This window comes from Zea mays, chromosome 4 (assembly GCF_902167145.1).
Source record: "Zea mays cultivar B73 chromosome 4, Zm-B73-REFERENCE-NAM-5.0, whole genome shotgun sequence".
NCBI classification, from domain to species: domain Eukaryota; kingdom Viridiplantae; phylum Streptophyta; class Magnoliopsida; order Poales; family Poaceae; genus Zea; species Zea mays.
This window is the reverse complement of record NC_050099.1, coordinates 21,840,491-21,862,011: the sequence shown is the minus strand read 5'-3', so window position 1 is coordinate 21,862,011 and position 21,521 is coordinate 21,840,491.

The following is a 21,521-nucleotide window of genomic DNA, read 5'->3' as shown; positions in this document are numbered from 1 at the left end:
ACACATGTTAAGACATAAAGAGAGTCATTCCAAGAGAAATTGATTCAAAAACTCCCCTTTTTTAATAATTAACACTTCTCCCCACAAGAAACCAACTTTTGACAAGAGAGACAATAAAAGAGTTTTAACAAACCAAAAGCTCTATTCTACTATTTTCAAAATCTCTCAAGTGGTAGCTGATCCATTTATCACTTTGGCCTTTATTTTCTCCCCCTTTGGCATCAAGCACCAAAACGGGATTAATCTTGGCCCCAGAACCCCCATTGCCTCACCAAAATCTTCAATACGAATACAAAGGCAATAAGAGTACATGAGATGAACTTGGAATAAGTTACCCTCTCATCGGAGTGCAGTGGAAGTCTTTCATGGTCCAAGTCCACCTTTTCCCTTTCAAACCTCCTTTGAGACTAAAACAAGTAAACTCAAGCACATGATTAGTCTCAAAGGGTCAAGTTGTAACACATCTCCCCCTAAACATGTGCATCACTTTGCAACGGACTTGTGAGGTCCAGGAAGTGTTTGTACAACTTGAGCACCATAAGTAAGCAACAAAATGCATAAGGAACATGATCAAAGGCATAAACACATGTATGCTATAAATCAATCCAGGTTCCGCGAATCTAAGACATTTAGCTCACTACGCAACCTGCAAAAGGTCTTCTCATCTAGAGGCTTGGTAAAGATATCGGCTAGCTGGTTCTCGGTGCTAACATAAACACTTCGATATCTCCCTTTTGCTGGTGGTCTCTCAAAAAGTGATGCCGGATGTCTATGTGCTTTGTGCGGCTGTGCTCAACAGGATTTTCCGCCATGCGGATAGCACTCTCATTATCACATAGGAGTGGGACTTTGCTCAGATTGTAGCCAAAGTCCCTGAGGGTTTGCCTCATCCAAAGTAGTTGCGCGCAACACTGTCCTGCGGCAACATACTCGGTCTCAGCGGTGGATAGGGCAACAGAGGTTTGTTTCTTAGAATTCCATGACACCAGGGACCTTCCTAAGAATTGGCACGTCCCCGATGTACTCTTCCTATCGACCTTACATCCAGCATAGTCGGAATCTGAATATCCAATCAAGTCAAAGGTAGACCCCTTTGGATACCAGAGCCCGAAGCAAGGCGTAGCAACTAAATATCTAAGGATTCGCTTCACTGCCACTAAGTGACACTCCTTAGGATCGGATTGAAATCTAGCACACATGCATACGCTTAGCATAATATCCGGTCTACTAGCACATAAATAAAGTAAAGACCCTATCATTGACCGGTATGCCTTTTGATCAACGGACTTACCTCCTTTGTTGAGGTCGGTGTGTCCGTCGGTCCCCATCGGAGTCTTTGCGGGCTTGGCGTCCTTCATCCCAAACCGCTTCAGCAAGTCTTGTGTGTACTTTGTTTGAGAGATGAAGGTGCCGTCCTTGAGTTGCTTCACTTGGAACCCAAGGAAGTAGTTCAACTCGCCCATCATCGACATCTCGAATTTCTGCGTCATCACCCTGCTAAACTCTTCACAAGACTTTTTATTAGTAGAACCAAATATTATGTCATCGACGTAAATTTGGCACACAAAAAGATCACTGTCACAAGTCTTAGTGAAAAGAGTTGGATCGGCTTTCCCGACCTTGAAAGCATTAGCAATTAGAAAGTCTCTAAGGCATTCATACCATGCTCTTGGGGCTTGCTTAAGTCCATAGAGCGCCTTAGAGAGCTTACACACGTGGTCGGGGTATCGTTCATCCTCGAAGCCAGGGGGTTGCTCTACGTACACCTCCTCCTTGATTGGCCCATTGAGGAAAGCGCTCTTCACATCCATTTGGAACAACCTGAAAGAATGGTGAGCGGCATATGCTAGCAAAATACGAATGGACTCTAGCCTAGCCACAGGAGCAAAGGTCTCCTCAAAGTCCAAACCTGCAACCTGGGCATAACCTTTTGCCACAAGTCGAGCCTTGTTCCTTGTCACCACTCCGTGCTCGTCTTGTTTGTTGCGGAACACCCACTTGGTTCCCACAACATTTTGCTTGGGACGAGGCACCAGTGTCCAAACTTCATTGCGCTTGAAGTTGTTGAGCTCCTCTTGCATGGCCAACACCCAGTCCGGATCTAGCAAGGCCTCTTCTACCCTGAAAGGCTCAATAGAAGAGACAAAGGAGTAATGCTCACAAAAATTAACTAATCGAGATCGAGTAGTTACTCCCTTGCTAATATCACCAAGAATTTGATCGACGGGATGATCCCTTTGAATCATCGCTCGAACTTGGGTTGGAGGTGCCGGTTGAGTTTCTTCCTCCATCACATGATCATTTTGTGCTCCCCCTTGATCACACGCCTCTTGTTGATGAACCTGTTCATCGTCTTGAGTTGGGGGATGCACCATTGTTGAGGAAGAAGGCTGATCTTGCTCCTTTTGTTCCTGTGGTCTTACATCACCAATCACCATGGTTCGTATAGCGGCCGTCGGAACATCTTCTTCATCTACATCATCAAGATCAACAACTTGCTCTCTTGGAGAGCCATTAGTCTCATCAAATACAACGTCGCTAGAGACTTCAACCAAACCCGATGATTTGTTGAAGACTCTATATGCCTTTGTATTTGAGTCATAACCTAACAAAAACCCTTCTACGGCTTTGGGAGCAAATTTGGAATTCCTACCCTTCTTCACTAGAATGTAGCATTTACTCCCAAATACACGAAAGTACGATACATTGGGTTTGTTACCGGTTAGTAGCTCATACGACATCTTCTTGAGGAGGCGATGAAGGTAGACCCTGTTGATGGCGTGGCAAGCCGTGTTCACGGCTTCCGACCAAAAGCACTCGGGGGTCTTGAACTCTCTAAGCATAGTCCTCGCCATATCAATGAGCGTCCTGTTCTTCCTCTCTACCACACCATTTTGCTGAGGTGTGTAGGGAGCGGAGAACTCGTGCTTGATCCCCTCCTCCTAAAGAAACTCCTCCACTTGAAGATTCTTGAATTCAGACCCGTTGTCGCTCCTTATCTTCTTCACCTTGAGCTCAAACTCATTTTGAGCTCTCCTGAGGAAGCGCTTGAGGGTCCCTTGGGTTTCAGACTTATCCTGCAAAAAGAACACCCAAGTGAAGCGGGAAAAGTCATCAACAATAACTAGACCATACTTACTTCCTCCTATGCTCAGATAGGCGACGGGTCCGAAGAGGTCCATATGCAGCAGCTCCAGAGGTCTTGAAGTGGTCATCACATTCTTGCTGTGATGTGCTCCTCCCACTTGTTTACCTGCTTGACAAGCTGCACAAGGTCTATGTTTTTCGAATTGCACGTTAGTCAAACCTATCACGTGTTCTCCCTTTAGAAGCTTGTGAAGGTTCTTCATCCCCACATGTGCTAAGCGGCGATGCCACAGCCAGCCCATGCTAGTCTTAGCGATTAAGCATGCATCTAGACCGGCCTCCTCTTTTGCAAAATCAACTAAATAAAGTTTGTCGTCTAGTACACCCTTAAATGCTAGTGAACCATCACTTCTTCTAAAGACAGACACATCTACATTTGTAAATAGACAATTATATCCCATATTACATAATTGACTGACAGATAGTAAATTATATCCAAGAGACTCAACTAAAAACACATTAGAGATAGAGTGCTCATTGGATATTGCAATCTTGCCTAAACCTTTCACCTTGCCTTGGTTCCCATCACCGAATATGATTGAATCTTGGGAATCCTTATTCTTGACGTAGGAGGTGAACATCTTCTTCTCCCCCGTCATATGGTTTGTGCATCCGCTGTCGATAATCCAGCTTGAGCCCCCGGATGCATAAACCTGCAAGGCAAATTTAGGCTTGGGTCTTAGGTACCCAACTCTTGTTGGGTCCTACAAGGTTAGTCACAATTTCCTTAGGGACCCAAATGCAAGCTTCATCACCCTTGCATTTTGCCCCTAATTTCCTAGCAACTATCTTCCTATCCTTTCTACAAATAGCAAAGGAAGCATTTAAAGCATGATAAATTGTAGAGGGACCATTCATAACTTTTCTAGGAACATGAACAATATTCTTCCTAGGCACATGGTGAATATTTTTCCTAGGCATATCTCTACCATGCATATAGGGAGAACTGGAAGCATACATAGCATAAGAGTCATAGGCATGTGAATCAAAAGTATTACAACTCCTATGAGACTGTCTTCTATCATTGTACATAAAAGCATGGTTCTTTTTAGTACTACTTGCCATAGGGGCCTTCCCTTTCTCCTTGGCGGAGATGGGAGCCTTATGGCTTGTTAAGTTCTTGGCTTCCCTCTTGAAGCCAAGCCCATCCTTAATTGAGGGGTGTCTACCAATCGTGTAGGCATCCCTAGCAAATTTTAGTTTATCAAAATCATTTTTGCTAGCCTTAAGTTGGGCATTAAGACTAGCCATTTCATCATTTAACCTTGCAATAGAAGCTATGTGTTCACTACAAGCATCAATATCAAAGTCTTTACATCTATTGCAAATAACAACATTTTCTACACAAGTTGTTGATTTACTAGCTATTTCTATCTTAGCATTCAAATCATCATTAATGCTCCTTAAGCTAGAAATCGTCTCATGGCAAGAAGATAATTCACAAGAAAGCATTTCATTTCTTTTAACTTCTAAAGCATGAGATTTTTGTGCTTCTACAAATTTGTCATGTTCTTCATACAACAAATCTTCTTGTTTTTCTAAAAGCCTATTCTTATCATTCAAGGCATCAATTAATTCATTAATTTTATCTACCTTGGTTCTATCTAGGCCCTTAAATAAACATGAATAATCTATTTCATCCTCATCACTAGATTCGTCCTCACTTGAAGAAGCATAAGTAGAGTTTCGACTACATACCTTCTTCTCCCTTGCCATAAGGCATGTGTGACGCTCGTTGGGGAAGAGGGATGACTTGTTGAAGGCGGTGGCGGCGAGTCCTTCATTGTCGGAGTCAGAGGAGGAGCAATCCGAGTCCCACTCCTTTCCTAGATGTGCCTCGTCCTTGGCCTTCTTGTAATTTTTCTTCTTTTCCCTCTTGCTCCCGTGTTCCTGGTCACTTTCATTATCGGGACAGTTAGCAATAAAATGGCCAATCTTACCGCATTTGAAGCATGAGCGCTTCCCCTTGGCTTTGGTCTTGCTTGGCTGTCCCTTGCGACCCTTAAGTGTCGTCTTGAATCTCTTGATGATGAGGGCCATTTCTTCATCATTAAGTCCGACAACCTCAATTTGTGCTACCTTGCTGGGTAACGCCTCCTTGCTCCTTGTTGCCTTGAGAGCAACGGGTTGAGGCTCATTGATTGGACCGTTTAGAGCGTCGTCTACGTACCTCGCTTCCTTGATCATCATTCGCCCGCTTACGAATTTTCCAAGGACTTCTTCGGGCAACATTTTAGTGTACCTGGGATTCTCACGAATGTTATTCACCAAATGAGGATCAAGAACGGTAAAGGACCTTAGCATCAATCGGACGACGTTGTGGTCCGTCCATCGCGTGCTTCCATAGCTCCTTATTTTGTTGATAAGGGTCTTGAGCCGGTTGTATGTTTGTGTCGGCTCCTCGCCCCTTATCATCGCGAATCGTCCAAGCTCACCCTCCACCAACTCCATCTTGGTGAGCAAGGTGACGTCGTTCCCCTCATGTGAAATCTTGAGGGTGTCCCAGATCTGCTTGGCGTTATCCAAGCCACTCACTTTGTGATATTCATCCCTGCACAATGAAGCTAGAAGAATAGTAGTAGCTTGTGCATTCTTATGAATTTGCTCATTAATGAACATGGGACTATCCGAACTATCAAAGTGCATTCCACTCTCTACAATCTCCCATATACTAGGATGGAGAGAGAACAAGTGACTACGCATTTTGTGACTCCAAAATCCGTAGTCCTCTGCATCAAAATGAGGAGGTTTACCAAGTGGAATAGATAATAAATGAGCATTTGCACTTTGAGGAATACGAGAGTAGTCAAAAGAAAAGTTCGAATTGACCGGTTTCCTTCTCTCGTAGTCGTTGTGGTCGTCGTCCTTTTGGGAGGAAGTAGACTCATCGCTGTCGTCGTAGTAGACGATCTCCTTGATGCGCCTCGTCTTCTTCTTCTTCCCTTCTTTCCGTCTATGGCCCGAGCCGGAGTCGGTAGGTTTGTCGTCCTTGGACTCGTTGATGAAGGATTCCTTCTCTTTATTGTTGATCACGATACCCTTCCCCTTAGGATCCATCTCTTCGGGCAGTTAGTCCCTTTGTGAAGAGAACGACTCTGATACCAATTGAGAGCACCTAGAGGGGGGGGGTGAATAGGTGATCCTGTAAAACTTGAAAACTTAAGCCACAAAAACTTGGTTAAGCGTTAGCACAGTAAATGCCAAGTGGCTAGAGAGGAGTCTAAACAAAACACAATAACCACAAGAAATCAATCACAGAGATGGCACGGTGGTTATCCCGTGGTTCGGCCAAGACCAATGCTTGCCTACTCCACGTTGTGGTGTCCCAACGGACGAGGGTTGCAATCAACCCCTCTCAAGCGGTCCAAAGACCCACTTGAATACCATAGTGTTTTGCTTGCTTTTCTCAATCCCGTTTGCGAGGAATCTCTACAACTTGGAGCCTCTCGCCCTTACACTTGAAGTTCTCAAAGAAGCACAGAGCAAGGGAGGATTAGCAACGCACACAAGACACAAGAATCAGAGTGTCAACACGCACACAAGTCGCAACAAGAGCTCGCAACACAACTCAATGAGTTCACAACTCCACTAGAGCTCTATATGCTATCACAATGAAACAAATGCGCGGAATCGAGGTCTTGGTGCTTAGAAATGTTGTAGGAATGCTTGGTGTACTCCTCCATGCGCCTAGGGGTCCCTTTTATAGCCCCAAGGCAGCTAGGAGCCGTTGAGATCAATCCAGGAAGGCAAATCTTGCCTTCTGTCGCCTGGCGCACCGGACAGTCCGGTGCACACCGGACAGTGTCCGGTGCCTGATTTCCTTCCTTAATTGGCGCAGCCGACCGTTGGCAGCCAGAGAGCCGTTGGCGCACCGGACATGTCCGGTGCACACCGGACAGTCCGGTGCCCCCTTCTAGCCGTTGGCTCGGCCACGTGTCCCGCGCAGATCGCGCGGCCGACCGTTGGCCCGGCCGACCGTTGGCTCACCGGACAGTCCGGTGCACACCGGACAGTCCGGTGAATTATAGCCGTACGTCGCCGGTTAATTCCCGAGAGCGGCCACTTCGCTCGAACCAGCCTGGCGCACCGGACACTGTCCGGTGCACCACCGGACAGTCCGGTGCTCCCAGACTGAGCAGACTCTTGGCTGCTCGAGCCAAGACATTTTCAATTGGATTTTTCCTGTTTCCAGCACTTAGACACAATACATTAGTCCATAAAACAATGTACTAAGTCTGAGAAACATACCTTTATCCTTGGTTTGTACTTTGTCCACCATTTTACATTTAAGCACTTGTGTTAGACACTAAATCACCAAAATACTTAGAAATGGCCCAAGGGCACATTTCCCTTTCAACCATAACGAGCAAATCCAGCACCAACCCAATCATGCTTACCATCACCATCAAGAGGTGGAAGTTCTACCACCACCGCCTCCGCACCACCTAAATCCTCCGCGCCACAACCCCCCACCGCCAGCACCCAAACAAGAAGACTTCGCCGAGCCACCATAACATGGAGTCATCCACATGATCACTGGGGGATCCAATGTGGACTTCGACACCAAGCGACAGAAAAAGGACCACTATCAAAGTGTGAACCACGTTGCTCTCACTGGCCCAGTGGTGCAAATGAAGTGGTCCCATGTACTGCTCACCTTCGACGCCAGGGATGTCGACTTGCGCAGCGCTCCACACGCAGACGCCATGGTAATCAACTGCAGGGTAGCAGACTGGGATTTGCACAAAGTGCTGGTCGACAACGGCAGTCAGGCCGACATCATTTTTTGCACGCCTTAGATCGTATGGGAATCATCCATAGCCTCCTCAAACCTGCAGACAATCCCCTCTACGGATTCGGAGGCAAGGGCACATTCCCTGTTGGCAAGATAGAGCTCCCCTTGTCATTCGGTGTAGAGCCCAACGCGCGGAGTGAGCAAGTCATGTTCGACATTGTCGACATGGTCTACCTGTACAACGCCATTATGGGGCGTGGCTCGATCAACACATTTGAGTCGGCCATTCATGGGCTCTACCTCTACATGAAAATCCCAGGCCCACAGGGCGTGATCACTGTCTACGGCGACCAGCAGACAGCGTGCAACATTGAGAGAGACTTCGTTCCAGGACAACGAAACATTCACTGCCTCACAGCAGAGCGCGAAGGCTTCGAGAGCCAGCACCCAGTCAAAGGCAAAAAGTCAACGCTCAGCTACAGAGTAATGACGGGACGAAGACGGCAACCCTCGACCCAGCAACCCCAAAGCAAACAATCATAATTAGCGAAGACCTGACATCGCGAGACGAGGAAAAACTCCTTTCCTGTCTCACCCATAACTAGGATGTCTTCGCATGGTCCGCCCTCGATCTAGTTGGGGCCAGCCGCTCCATCATCGAGCACAGTTTGGGCATCGACCCCTCGATACGACCAAAAAAAGCAGCGACTGCGAAAAATGTCCGACAAAAAAACGGAGGCAGTCAAGGCCAAAGTGCATCACCTGTTGGAAGCCAGATTCATCGAACCAATCGCTTACCCAACATGGCTCGCCAATGTTGTAATGGTGCAGAAGAAGAGCGGCAAATGGCGCATGTGCATCGACTTCATGAGCCTCATTAAGGCGTGCCCCAAGGACAACTTCCCTCTACCGCGAATCGACAAAATTATCGATAGCGCAGCAGGTTGCGAAGTCATGTCCCTCCTAGATTGCTTCTCGGGCTACCACCGGATCTACATGAAAGAGGAGGACAAGGCCAGTACCATCTTCATCACACCCTTCAGCACGTACTGCTTCGTATGGATGCCTGAGGGACTCAAGAACGCATGCTCAACTTTTTCTCGCCTCACCAAGAAGGTCCTCGAAAACCAAGTAGGCCACAACATCTTCACCTATGTGGACGACATTCTTGTAGCAAGTAAAAGCAAAGAGGACCACCTGACCAACCTCGCAGAGACATTCGCCAACATGCGCGACGCAAGACTATGGCTCAACTCAGAGATGTGTGTCTTCGGGGTACGTCAGGGAAAAATACTTGGCTACTTGGTATCGCAGCGAGGGATGGAAGCCAACCCAACCAAAATCCAAGAAATTATGGACATGGCACCACCACAGTCTACCAAAGACGTCCAGCGACTAACAGGAAGACTGGCGACCCTGAATAGATTCATCACCGAGTCCGCCGAACGAAGCTTGCCTTTCCTTAGAACATTGTGTGGCGCGAAAGACTTCGTCTGGGGCCTAGAGCAGGCAGCGGCCTTCGAGTCGCTCAAACAACACCTATCAGACTTAGCAACCCTGACAAGTCTTGACCTCTCGCTCCCACTACTTCTCTACATCACGACTTCACACTGCACAGTCAGCGCAACGCTAGTCCAAGAGTAGGACAGAGATGACAAAAAACAACAGTGCCCGGTATACTATGTCTCCGAAGTCCTCACAACTTCCAAGTGCAACATGACTGAGCTCGAGAAGATTTCATATGCAGTGGTCATGGCTTCGCGCAAGCTGCGACACTACTTCGAGGCATTCAAAGTACGAGTCACTTCGGACAGGGGTCTGGGAGAACTGATCAGGAACCCGGAGGCATCCGCCAGAATTGCAAAATGGGCAGCGGAACTGTCAGGGTACAACATCACTTTTGACCCCAGAACAACAATCAAGTCGCAGGTCTTGGCAGACTTCATCGTCGACTGGACAGGACCCATGGGGCTGCAGCAAGAGCACTCAGAAACAATATGGACTATCCACTGTGATGGCGCATGGTGCCACGCGGGGGCAGGCGCCACAACGATCATCATATCACCCGTCGGAGTCAAATACAGATACGCCGCGCGCCTCAGCTTCGCGCTAGAGTCCGATAGGTGCACCAATAACATAGCAGAATACGAAGTTATCATCCTCGGTCTTCGCAAACTGCGAGCCCTTGGCGTCACCACATGCATCATTAGAACAGATTCCAAGGTCATCACCGGTCAGATCGAAAAGGAATACTCAGCCAAAGAGCCCATGCTGATGCTATACCTCACCGCTGTCCGTGGCCTCAAAAAGCAGTTCAAGGGCTTCACCCTGTAACATGTTGAGCAAAGCAAAAACAGAGGTCGATGCATTGGCCAAAGCAGCAGCCAAAGGCGAGGCCCTGCCCTCCGACGTGTTCTACCATGTCATCGGCACACCAGCCGTCCGTAATCCCGAAGGCTTGCAAATAACGCAAGACGTCGATGGCCACCGGATCGTAAACCTTATAATGGCCGAAGACTGGCGTGCCCCAATAACACTATACCTCCAGGGCCACTACCACCCATCTGATCGCAACGAGGCCAAAAGGCTGAAACACAGGAGCAGGGACTTCACAATAGTCGAGGGCCAACTTTACAAAAAGGGTATCAGCCAGCCTATGTTGAAATGCATAACTGAAACCGAAGGCCTAGAGATCCTCCGCGAAGTCCATGGCGGAGCCTGCGGGTCACACTCAGGACCAAGGGCCCTCGCAGCCAAGGTAATTCGTCAGAGATTCTATTGGCCCGCAATAATATGCACGACCAACTGAGTCACCAGATTATGCGAAGCATGCCAGAAATTCTCTCCTCGCTTAGGCGCCCCTTAGCAATTTACCAAGCTCATCGCCCATACCTGGCCACTTCAGCGATGGGGGTTGGACATTGTCGGACCACTGCCTACAGCACAAGGGAACCTAAAATTCACCTCCGTCTCCGTCGAATATTTTACCAAATGGATCGAGGGCAGAGCAGTCTCCACAATAACACGAAGACCGCACAGAAATTCTTCTGGTAGAACATCGTCTGCCGGTTCGGAGTCCCATCCGAGCTAACAGTCGACAACGACAAGCAGTTTGACAACCGGGACTTCCAAGAATTATGCAGTTCCATTGGCACCAAGGCAGTGTTCGCCTCTGTCTACCACCCACAGTCCAACGATGTCATCGAACGCGCCAACGGCAAGATCTTCAACGCTATCAAGAAAAGGCTCCTCGACGACAAAAAGGGCAAATGGGCAGACCAACTACCCGAAGTCATATGGGCGTTGAACACAACAGAATGCCGAGCAAACGGGTTCACACCCTTCCGCCTGATGTACGAATATGAGGCAATCACACCGCAAGAGTTAAAGCAGGGATCCCCACGAACAAACCAATTAGCCATCCCTGACGTCGACGAATCCACTTCCAAAGATCTTATCGACGGAGACCACGTCCTCGCCTTGCAGGCCCTGAACAAGTATTAAGCTCAGACTAAGGCATGGCGTGACAACAATGTCGTCCTAAGAGAATTCAACAAAGGGGACTTAGTACTCACAAGGACCATTAGAATAGAGTCCCGGGGCAAGCTAGAGCCAAAATGGGAAGGGTCATACATAGTCAAGACAAAAGCATCGCCAAACGCTTACAGGCTAGCCACATCATCTAGCGAAGACTTAGACCATTCTTGGAATATAGACAACCTACATAAATTCTTTATTTAAGATCCAAGGCCCAAGTGCCTTTGTAATTCTTCAAACAATGTCGCTCAGGCCCGCACTCTTTTCCTCCCGGGGCGTGAGGTTTTTAACGAGGCGTAGCCATGTAATATAATACCGAAAAGCTCCCACACAAACAATCCAGCCAGTATCATGGTCATGGGTGTCGAAAAAGACCGCGACAATGGTCTTCGACATTCGACGCACAAAACAGCCACCGCAAGAGGCAGCCTAGATTGCCCTCGCGTGCGACACGTCCGAGCAAAAGCCGTCTAAGGGTACAGCCGGGCATGCACAATAAGTCTGCGACAACACCCACAGGGTGCGAAGTCTTTTCTATAAGACACGTCCAAAGAAAAGTCGCCTAAGGGTGCAGCTGGGCATGTACAATAAGTGCGCGACAACACCCACAGGGTGCAAAGTCTTCTCTATAAGACACGTCCAAGCAATAGCCACCTAAGGGTGCAGCCGGGCATACACAATAAGTGTCCGACATCACCCACAGGGTGCAAAGTCTTTACTATAAGACACGTCAGAGCAAAAGTCGCCTAAGGGTGCAGCCAGGCACGCGCCAGAAGCGCACGACATCGCCCGCGCCAACACGATTACAAATCGAGACAATCTTACAATAAACGCAGCACACGATATGCCATCGTAGTTTACATACATAAAACGAAGGGCCCGTCGGTCACATCGCACAAGTAATACAAATCATATTTTGTCGCCCTCACTCTCTATTGCGAAGCGGGGGAGGGCATCGTTTTCACTCTATCGCAACACGAGAGCGAGGCTGGCAAAAATGCTACATCGGCTCCACCTTCGGAATAAGACCCGCCTCCTGGAAATTAAACAACATCATCCTCAACTCTTTGCCCAAAAATATTCCGTAAGTCCCCCTCCCCAATACACGTCCCGACAGTCGAGGACAGTAGATCGCGATGGCTATCCCGATCTAGTCGAAGATGGGATCACTCCATACCCATCCGGCGACGTCTCCCACTTCGCGACATCCCACCAACACTCTGCTTCGACACCACCTTTCACCTGTGGTGGTCTTCGGCTATCGCCCTGGCCGGGGGAGCAGACTCTTCGCGTGCATCAGATTGCAGCGGAGACTCTGATGCGGCCAAATCCAACGCAACAAAGTAGTCTAAATCTTCCTTAGAAGACTCCTCAATCCATGAAAGCGGGCTCCCAAAATCATCCCCGTCCGAGAACCATGACTCAGTTTCAGAACCCTCAGACACATTTCCATTAAAGGGTGTTGCATTCGCAGCCGCCAAAATACTAGTATCAACATCAGCGGGGGTTGCTTGGGCCCAGACGTCGAAACTGAGAGCACCTAGAGGGGGGGTGAATAGGTGATCCTGTAAAACTTAAACTTATAGCCACAAAAACTTGTTTGAGTGTTAGCACAATAATTGCCAAGTGGCTAGAGAAGAATCTCAACACAACACAATAACCACAAAGATATCAATCACAGAGATGGCACAGTGGTTATCCCGTGGTTCGGCCAAGACCAACGCTTGCCTACTCCACGTTGTGGCGTCCCAACGGACGAGGGTTGCAATCAACCCCTCTCAAGCGGTCCAAAGACCCACTTGAATACCACGGTGTTGCTTTGCTTTTCTTAATCCCGTTTGCGAGGAATCTCCACAGCTTGGAGCCTCTCGCCCTTACAAAAGATGTTCACAGAGAATCACGGAGCAAGGGAGGGATTAGCAACTCACACACGACACAAAGATCACAGCGAATACGCACACACAAGACCCAGACTTGAGCTCAAGAGACTAGCACACTAGAACGGAGCTCAAATCACTAGAATGTCGAACAAGTGCGCAAGATTGATGTGTGAGTGATCAAGAGTGCTCAAGGAATGCTTAGTATAATCCTCCATGCGCCTAGGGGTCCCTTTTATAGCCCCAAGGCAGCTAGGAGCCGTTGAGAGCAATCTGGGAAGGCAATTCTTGCCTTCTGTCGCGTGGTGCACCGGACAGTCCGGTGCACACCGGACAGTGTCCGGTGCCCGATTTCTTTCCTTTTTCAGCGAAGTCGACCGTTGGCAGCCAGAGAGCCGTTGGCGCACCGGACATGTCCGGTGCACACCGGACAGTCCGGTGCCCCCTTCTAGCCGTTGGCTCGGCCACGTGCCCCGCGCAGATCGCGCGGCCGACCGTTGGCCCGGCCGACCGTTGGCTCACCGGACAGTCCGGTGCACACCGGACAGTCCGGTGAATTATAGCTGTACGTCGCCGGTGAAATCCCGAGAGCGGCCACTTCGCTCGATCCAGTCTGGCGCACCGGACACTGTCCGGTGCACCACCGGACAGTCCGGTGCTCCCAGACTGAGCAGATTCTTGGCTGCTCGACCCAAGACATTTCCAATTGGATTTTTCCTGTTTCCAGCACTTAGACACAATACATTAGACCACAAAACAATGTACTTAGTCTGAGAAACATACCTTTATCCTTGGTTTGTACTTTGTCCACCATTTTACATTTAAGCACTTGTTTAGACACTAAATCACCAAAATACTTAGAAATGGCCCAAGGGCACATTTCCCTTTCAATCTCCCCCTTTTTGGTGATTTATGCCAACACAATATAAAGCAAGTAGAACAAATACAAACTTACTTCAAATAAGAACTCAAATTGTTTTGATTCAAATTTGACATATATGGATCACTTTTTGCCACCACTTGGTTTGTTTTTGCAAATCAAACTCAAATTTCTATCTCTAAAACACACATGTTAAGACATAAAGAGAGTCATTCCAAGAGAAATTGATTCAAGATTTCAAAAAAAAAAACTCCCCTTTTTCCCATAATCAGCACTTCTCCCCACAAGAAGCCAACTTTTGACAAGAGAGACAATAAAAGAGTTTTGACAAACCAAAAGCTCTATTCTACTATTTTCAAAATCTCTCAAGTGGTAGCTAATCCATTTATTGCTTTGGCCTTTATTTTCTCCCCCTTTGGCATCAAGCACCAAAACGGGATCAATCTTGGCCCTAGAACCCCATTGCCTCACCAAAATCTTCAATAAGAATACAAAGGCAATAAGAGTACATGAGATGAACTTGGAATAAGTTACCCTCTCATCGGAGTGCAGTGGAAGTCTTTCATGGTCCAAGTCCACCTTTTCCCTTTCAAACCTCCTTTGAGACTAAAACAAGCAAACTCAAGCACATGGTTAGTCTCAAAGGGTCAAGTTGTAGCACAGCTCCCCCTTAATATGTGCATCACTTGCAAAAAGGACTTGTGAGGTCCGGGGAGTGTTTGTACAACTTGAGCACCATAAGTAAGCAACGAGATGCATAAGGAACATGATCAAAAAGGAATAAACACATGTATGCTACAAATCAATCCAAGTTCCGCGAATCTAAGACATTTAGCTCACTACGCAGCCTGCAAAAGGTCTTCTCATCTAGAGGCTTGGTAAAGATATCGGCTAGCTGGTTCTCGGTGCTAACATAAAACACTTCGATATCTCCCTTTTGCTGGTGGTCTCTCAAAAAGTGATGCCGGATGTCTATGTGCTTTGTGCGGCTGTGCTCAACAGGATTTTCCGCCATGCGGATAGCACTCTCATTATCACATAGGAGTGGGACTTTGCTCAGATTGTAGCCAAAGTCCCTGAGGGTTTGCCTCATCCAAAGTAGTTGCGCGCAACACTGTCCTGCGGCAACATACTCGGCCTCAGCGGTGGATAGGGTAACGGAGGTTTGTTTCTTAGAATTCCATGACATCAGGGACCTTCCTTAGAATTGGCACGTCCCCGATGTACTCTTCCTATCGACCTTACATCCAGCATAGTCGGAATCTGAATATCCAATCAAGTCAAAGGTAGACCCCTTTGGATACCAGAGCCCGAAGCAAGGCGTAGCAACTAAATATCTAAGGATTCGCTTCACTGCCACTAAGTGACACTCCTTAGGACCGGATTGAAATCTAGTACACATGCATACGCTTAGCATAATATCCGGTCTACTAGCACATAAATAAAGTAATGACCCTATCATTGACCGGTATGCCTTTTGATCAACGGACTTACCTCCTTTGTTGAGATCAGTGTGTCCGTCGGTTCCCATCGGAGTCTTTGCGGGCTTGGCATCCTTCATCCCAAACCGCTTCAGTAAGTCTTGCGTGTACTTTGTTTGAGAGATGAAGGTGCCGTCCTTGAGTTGCTTCACTTGGAACCCAAGGAAGTAGTTCAACTCGCCCATCATCGACATCTCGAATTTCTGCGTCATCACCCTGCTAAACTCTTCACAAGACTTTTTATTAGTAGACCCAAATATTATGTCATCGACATAAATTTGGCACACAAAAAGATCACCATCACAAGTCTTAGTAAAGAGAGTTGGATCGGCTTTCCCAACCTTGAAAGCATTAGCAATTAGAAAGTCTCTAAGGCATTCATACCATGCTCTTGGGGCTTGCTTAAGTCCATAGAGCGCCTTAGAGAGCTTACACACGTGGTCGGGGTACCGTTCATCCTCGAAGCCAGGGGGTTGCTCTACGTACACCTCCTCCTTGATTGGCCCGTTGAGGAAAGCGCTCTTCACATCCATTTGGAACAACCTGAAAGAATGGTGAGCGGCATATGCTAGCAAAATACGAATGGACTCTAGCCTAGCCACAGGAGCAAAAGTCTCCTCAAAGTCCAAACCTGCGACTTGGGCATTACCTTTTGCCACAAGTCGAGCCTTGTTCCTTGTCACCACTCCGTGCTCGTCTTGTTTGTTGCGGAACACCCACTTGGTTCCCACAACATTTTGCTTAGGACGAGGCACCAGCGTCCAAACTTCATTCCTCTTGAAGTTGTTGAGCTCCTCTTGCATGGCCAACACCCAGTCCGGATCTAGCAAAGCCTCTTCTACCCTGAAAGGCTCAATAGAAGAGACAAAGGAGTAATGCTCGCAAAAATTAACTAATCGAGATCGAGTAGTTACTCCCTTGCTAATATCACCCAGAATTTGGTCGACAGGATGATCCCTTTGAATCATCGCTCGAACTTGGGTTGGAGGTGCCGGTTGCGCTTCTTCCTCCATCACATGATCATCTTGTGCTCCCCTTGATCACACGCCTCCTGTTGATGAACCTGTTCATCGTCTTGAGTTGGGGGATGCACCGTTGTTGAGGAAAAAGGTTGATCTTGTTCATCTTGTTCCTGTGGCCGCACTTCTCCAATCGCCATGGTGCGTATTGCGGTCGTTGGAACGTCTTCTTCATCTACATCATCAAGATCAACAACTTGCTCTCTTGGAGAGCCATTAGTCTCATCAAATACAACGTCGCTAGAGACTTCAACCAAACCCGATGATTTGTTGAAGACTCTATACGCCTTTGTATTTGAGTCGTAACCTAACAAAAACCCTTCTACAGCTTTGGGAGCAAACTTAGAATTTCTACCCTTCTTCACTAGAATGTAGCATTTGCTCCCAAATACACGAAAGTAAGATACATTGGGTTTGTTACCGGTTAGTAGCTCATACGACGTCTTCTTGAGTAGGCGATGAAGGTAGACCCTGTTGATGGCATGACAAGCCGTGTTCACGGCTTCCGACCAAAAGCACTCGGGGTCTTGAACTCTCCAAGCATCGTCCTCGCCATATCGATGAGTGTCCTGTTCTTCCTCTCTACTACACCGTTTTGCTGTGGTGTGTAGGGAGCGGAGAACTCGTGCTTAATCCCTTCCTCCTCAAGGAACTCTTCCACTTGAAGATTCTTGAACTCGGACCCGTTGTCGCTTCTTATCTTCTTTACTTTGAGCTCAAACTCATTTTGAGCTCTCCTGAGAAAGCGCTTGAGGGTCCCTTGGGTTTCAGATTTATCCTGCAAAAAGAATACCCAAGTGAAGCGGGAAAAATCATCAACTATAACAAGACCATACTTACTTCCTCCTATACTTAGATAGGCTACGGGTCCGAAGAGGTCCATATGAAGCATCTCCAAAGGTCTTGATGTGGTCATCACATTTTTGGTGTGATGAGAGCCTCCCACTTGTTTACCTGCTTGACAAGCTGCACAAGGTCTATCTTTTTCGAAATGCACATTAGTCAAACCTATCACGTGTTCTCCCTTTAGAAGCTTGTGAAGGTTCTTCATCCCCACATGTGCTAAACGGCGATGCCACAGCCAGCCCATGCAAGTCTTAGCAATTAAGCATGCATCTAGACCGGCCTCCTCTTTTGCAAAATCAACTAAATAAAGTTTGCCGTCTAATACACCCTTAAAAGCTAGTGAACCATCACTTCTTCTAAAGACAGACACATCTATATTTGTGAAAAGACAATTATATCCCATATTGCATAATTGACTAACAGATAACAAATTATATCCAAGAGACTCAACTAAAAACACATTAGATATAGAGTGCTCGGATGAAATAGCAATTTTACCTAACCCTTTTACCTTGCCTTGATTCCCATCACCGAATATTATTGAATCTTGGGAATCCTTGTTTTTGACGTAGGAGGTGAACATTTTCTTCTCCCCCGTCATATGGTTTGTGCATCCGCTGTCGATAATCCAGCTTGAACCCCCGGATGCATAAACCTGCAAGGCAAATTTAGGCTTGGGTCTTAGGTACCCAACTCATGTTTGGTCCTACAAGGTTAGCACAAATATCCTTAGGGACCCAAATGCAAGTTTTGTCTCCCTTGCATCTTGCCCCTAATTTTTTAGCAACTATCTTCCTATCCTTTCTACAAATAGCAAAGGAAGCATTTAAAGCATGATATATTGTAGAAGGTTCATTAACTTTCCTAGGAACATTAACAACATTTCTCCTAGGCATATTATGAACAACATTTCTCCTACCAACATTTCTATCATGCACATAAGAAGAACTAGAAGCAAACATGGCATGAGAATCAAAAGCATCATATGCATTACAATTCCTATAAGCATTTCTAGATTGTCTCCCATCATGGTACATAAAGGCATGGTTCTTTTGCACACTACTAGCCATAGGGGCCTTCCCTTTCTCCTTGGCGGAGATGGGAGCCTTATGGCTTGTCAAGTTCTTGGCTTCCCTCTTGAAGCCAAGACCATCCTTAATTGAGGGATGTCTTCCAATTGTGTAGGCATCCCTTGCAAATTTTAACTTATCAAATTCACTTTTGCTAGTCTTAAGTTGGGCATTAAGACTAGCCAATTCATCATTAAGTTTGGAAATTGAAACTAGGTGTTCACTACAAGCATTAATGTCAAAATCTTTACACCTAGTGCAAATCACAACATGTTCTACACAAGATGTTAATTTACTAGATTTTTCTAGCTTAGCATTTAAATCATCATTTATGCTTTTTAAACTAGAAATTGAATCATGACATGTAGACAACTCACAAGAAAGCATTTCATTTCTCTTAATCTCTAAAGCAAGTGATTTTTGTGCTTCTACAAACTTATCATGTTCTTCATATAAAAGGTCCTCTTGCTTTTCTAATAGCCTATTCTTATCATTCAAGGCATCAATCAATTCATTTATCTTATCTATCTTAGATCTATCTAAGCCCTTGAATAAGCATGAATAGTCTATGTCATCATCATCACTAGACTCATTCTCACTAGAAGAAGCATAAGTAGAGTTTCGAGTACTTACTTTCTTCTCCTTAGCCATGAGGCATGTGTGACGCTCGTTGGGGAAGAGGGATGACTTGTTGAAGGTGAGAGCACCTAGAGGGGGGGTGAATAGGTGATCCTGTAAAAACTTAAACTTATAGCCACCAAAAACTTGTTAAGTGTTAGCACAATGATTGCCAAGTGGCTAGAAAGGAGTCTCAACAAAACACAATACCACAAAAGATCAATCACAGAGATGACACAGTGGTTTATCCCGTGGTTCGGCCAAGACCAACGCTTGCCTACTCCACGTTGTGGCGTCCCAACGGACGAGGGTTGCAATCAACCCCTCTCAAGCGGTCCAAAGACCCACTTGAATACCACGGTGTTTTGCTTGCTTCTTCTCAATCCCGTTTGCGAGGAATCTCCACAACTTGGAGCCTCTCGCCCTTACAATTGAAGTTCACAAAGAAACACACAGCAAGGGGGAATGAGCAACGCACACAAGACTTCAAAAGATCAGAGCAACAACACGCACACAAGTCGCAACAAGAGCTCGCAACACAACTCAAAGAGTTCGCAACTCAACAAGAGCTCTAGATGCTATCACAATGAAACGAATGCGTGAGATCGATGTCTTGGTGCTTAGGAATGTTGTAGGAATGCTTGGTATTCTCCTCCATGCGCCTAGGGGTCCCTTTTATAGCCCCAAGGCAGCTAGGAGCCATTGAGAACAAATCTGGAAGGCCATCCTTGCCTTCTGTTATCGGGCGCACCGGACAGTCCGGTGCACACCGGACAGTGTCCGGTGCCCGATTCCTTTCCTTAAATGGCGAAGCCGACCGTTGCAGATCTGGGAGCCGTTGGCACACCGGACATGTCCGGTGCACACCGGACAGTCTGGTGCCCCCTTCCGACCGTTGGCTTGGCCACGTGTCGCGCGCAGAATCCGCGGCCGACCGTTGGCCCGGCCGACCGTTGGCTCACCGGACAGTCCGGTGCACACCGGACAGTCCGGTGAATTTTAGCCGTACGCCGTCAGCAAATTCCCGAGAGCGGCCTCTTCGGCCGAGGCAGCCTGGCGCACCGGACACTGTCCGGTGCACCACCGGACAGTCCGGTGCTCCAGACTGAAGCAGCCTTCTGGCTGTACACAGCCAACTCTTTTCTTTTCTTTTTCTTCCTGTTTCCAATACTTAGACAAGTATATTAGTACACAAAACCAATGTACTAAGACTTAGAAACATACCTTTGCTCTTGATTTGCACTTTATTCATCCATGGCATAAATTCACATTTAAGCACTTGAGTTGGCACTTAATCACCAAAATACTTAGAAATGGCCCAAGGGCACATTTCCCTTTCAATCTCCCCCTTTTTGGTGATTTATGCCAACACAACATAAAGCAACTAGAACAAGTGCAAAATCACTTCAAATAAAACTCAAATTGATTTTGATTCAATTTTGGCATATATGGATCATCCTTTGCCACCACTTGGTTTGTTTTTTGCAAATCAAACTCAAATCCCTATCTCTAAGTCAAACACACATGTTGAAGCATATAGAGAGTTATCCCAAAAGAGATTTATCAAATATTTCAAAAACTCCCCCTTTTTTTCATAATCAACACTTCTCCCCACAAGAGGCCAACTTTTGACAAAAGAGACAATACAAGAGTTTTGACAAACCAAAAGCTCTATTCTACTATTTTCAAAGTTTCTCAAGTGGTAGCTGATCCATCTATTGCTTTGGCCTTTATTTTCTCCCCCTTTGGCATCAAGCACCAAAACGGGATCAATCTTGGCCCCATAACCCCATTGCCTCACCAAAATCTTCAATTAAGAGCAAATAGGCAATAAGAGTTAATGAGATGAACTTGGAATAAGTTACCCTCTCATCGGAGTGCAGTGGAAGTCTTTCATGGTCCAAGTCCACCTTTTCCCTTTTAATTCTCCTTTGAGACTAAAACAAGCAAACTCAAGCATACGGTTAGTCTCAAAGGGTCAAGTTGTAACACATCTCCCCCTAAAACTGTGCATCACTTTGCAACGGACTTGTGAGGTCCAGGGAGTGTTTGTACAACTTGAGCACCACAATAAGCAACAAAATGCAGAATGAACTTGATCAAAGGCATAAACACATGTATGCTACAATTCAATCCAAGTTCCGCGAATCTAAGACATTTAGCTCACTACGCAGCCTGCAAAAGGTCTTCTCATCTAGAGGCTTGGTAAAGATATCGGCTAGCTGGTTCTCGGTGCTAACATGAAACACTTCGATATCTCCCTTTTGCTGGTGGTCTCTCAAAAAGTGATGCCGGATGTCTATGTGCTTTG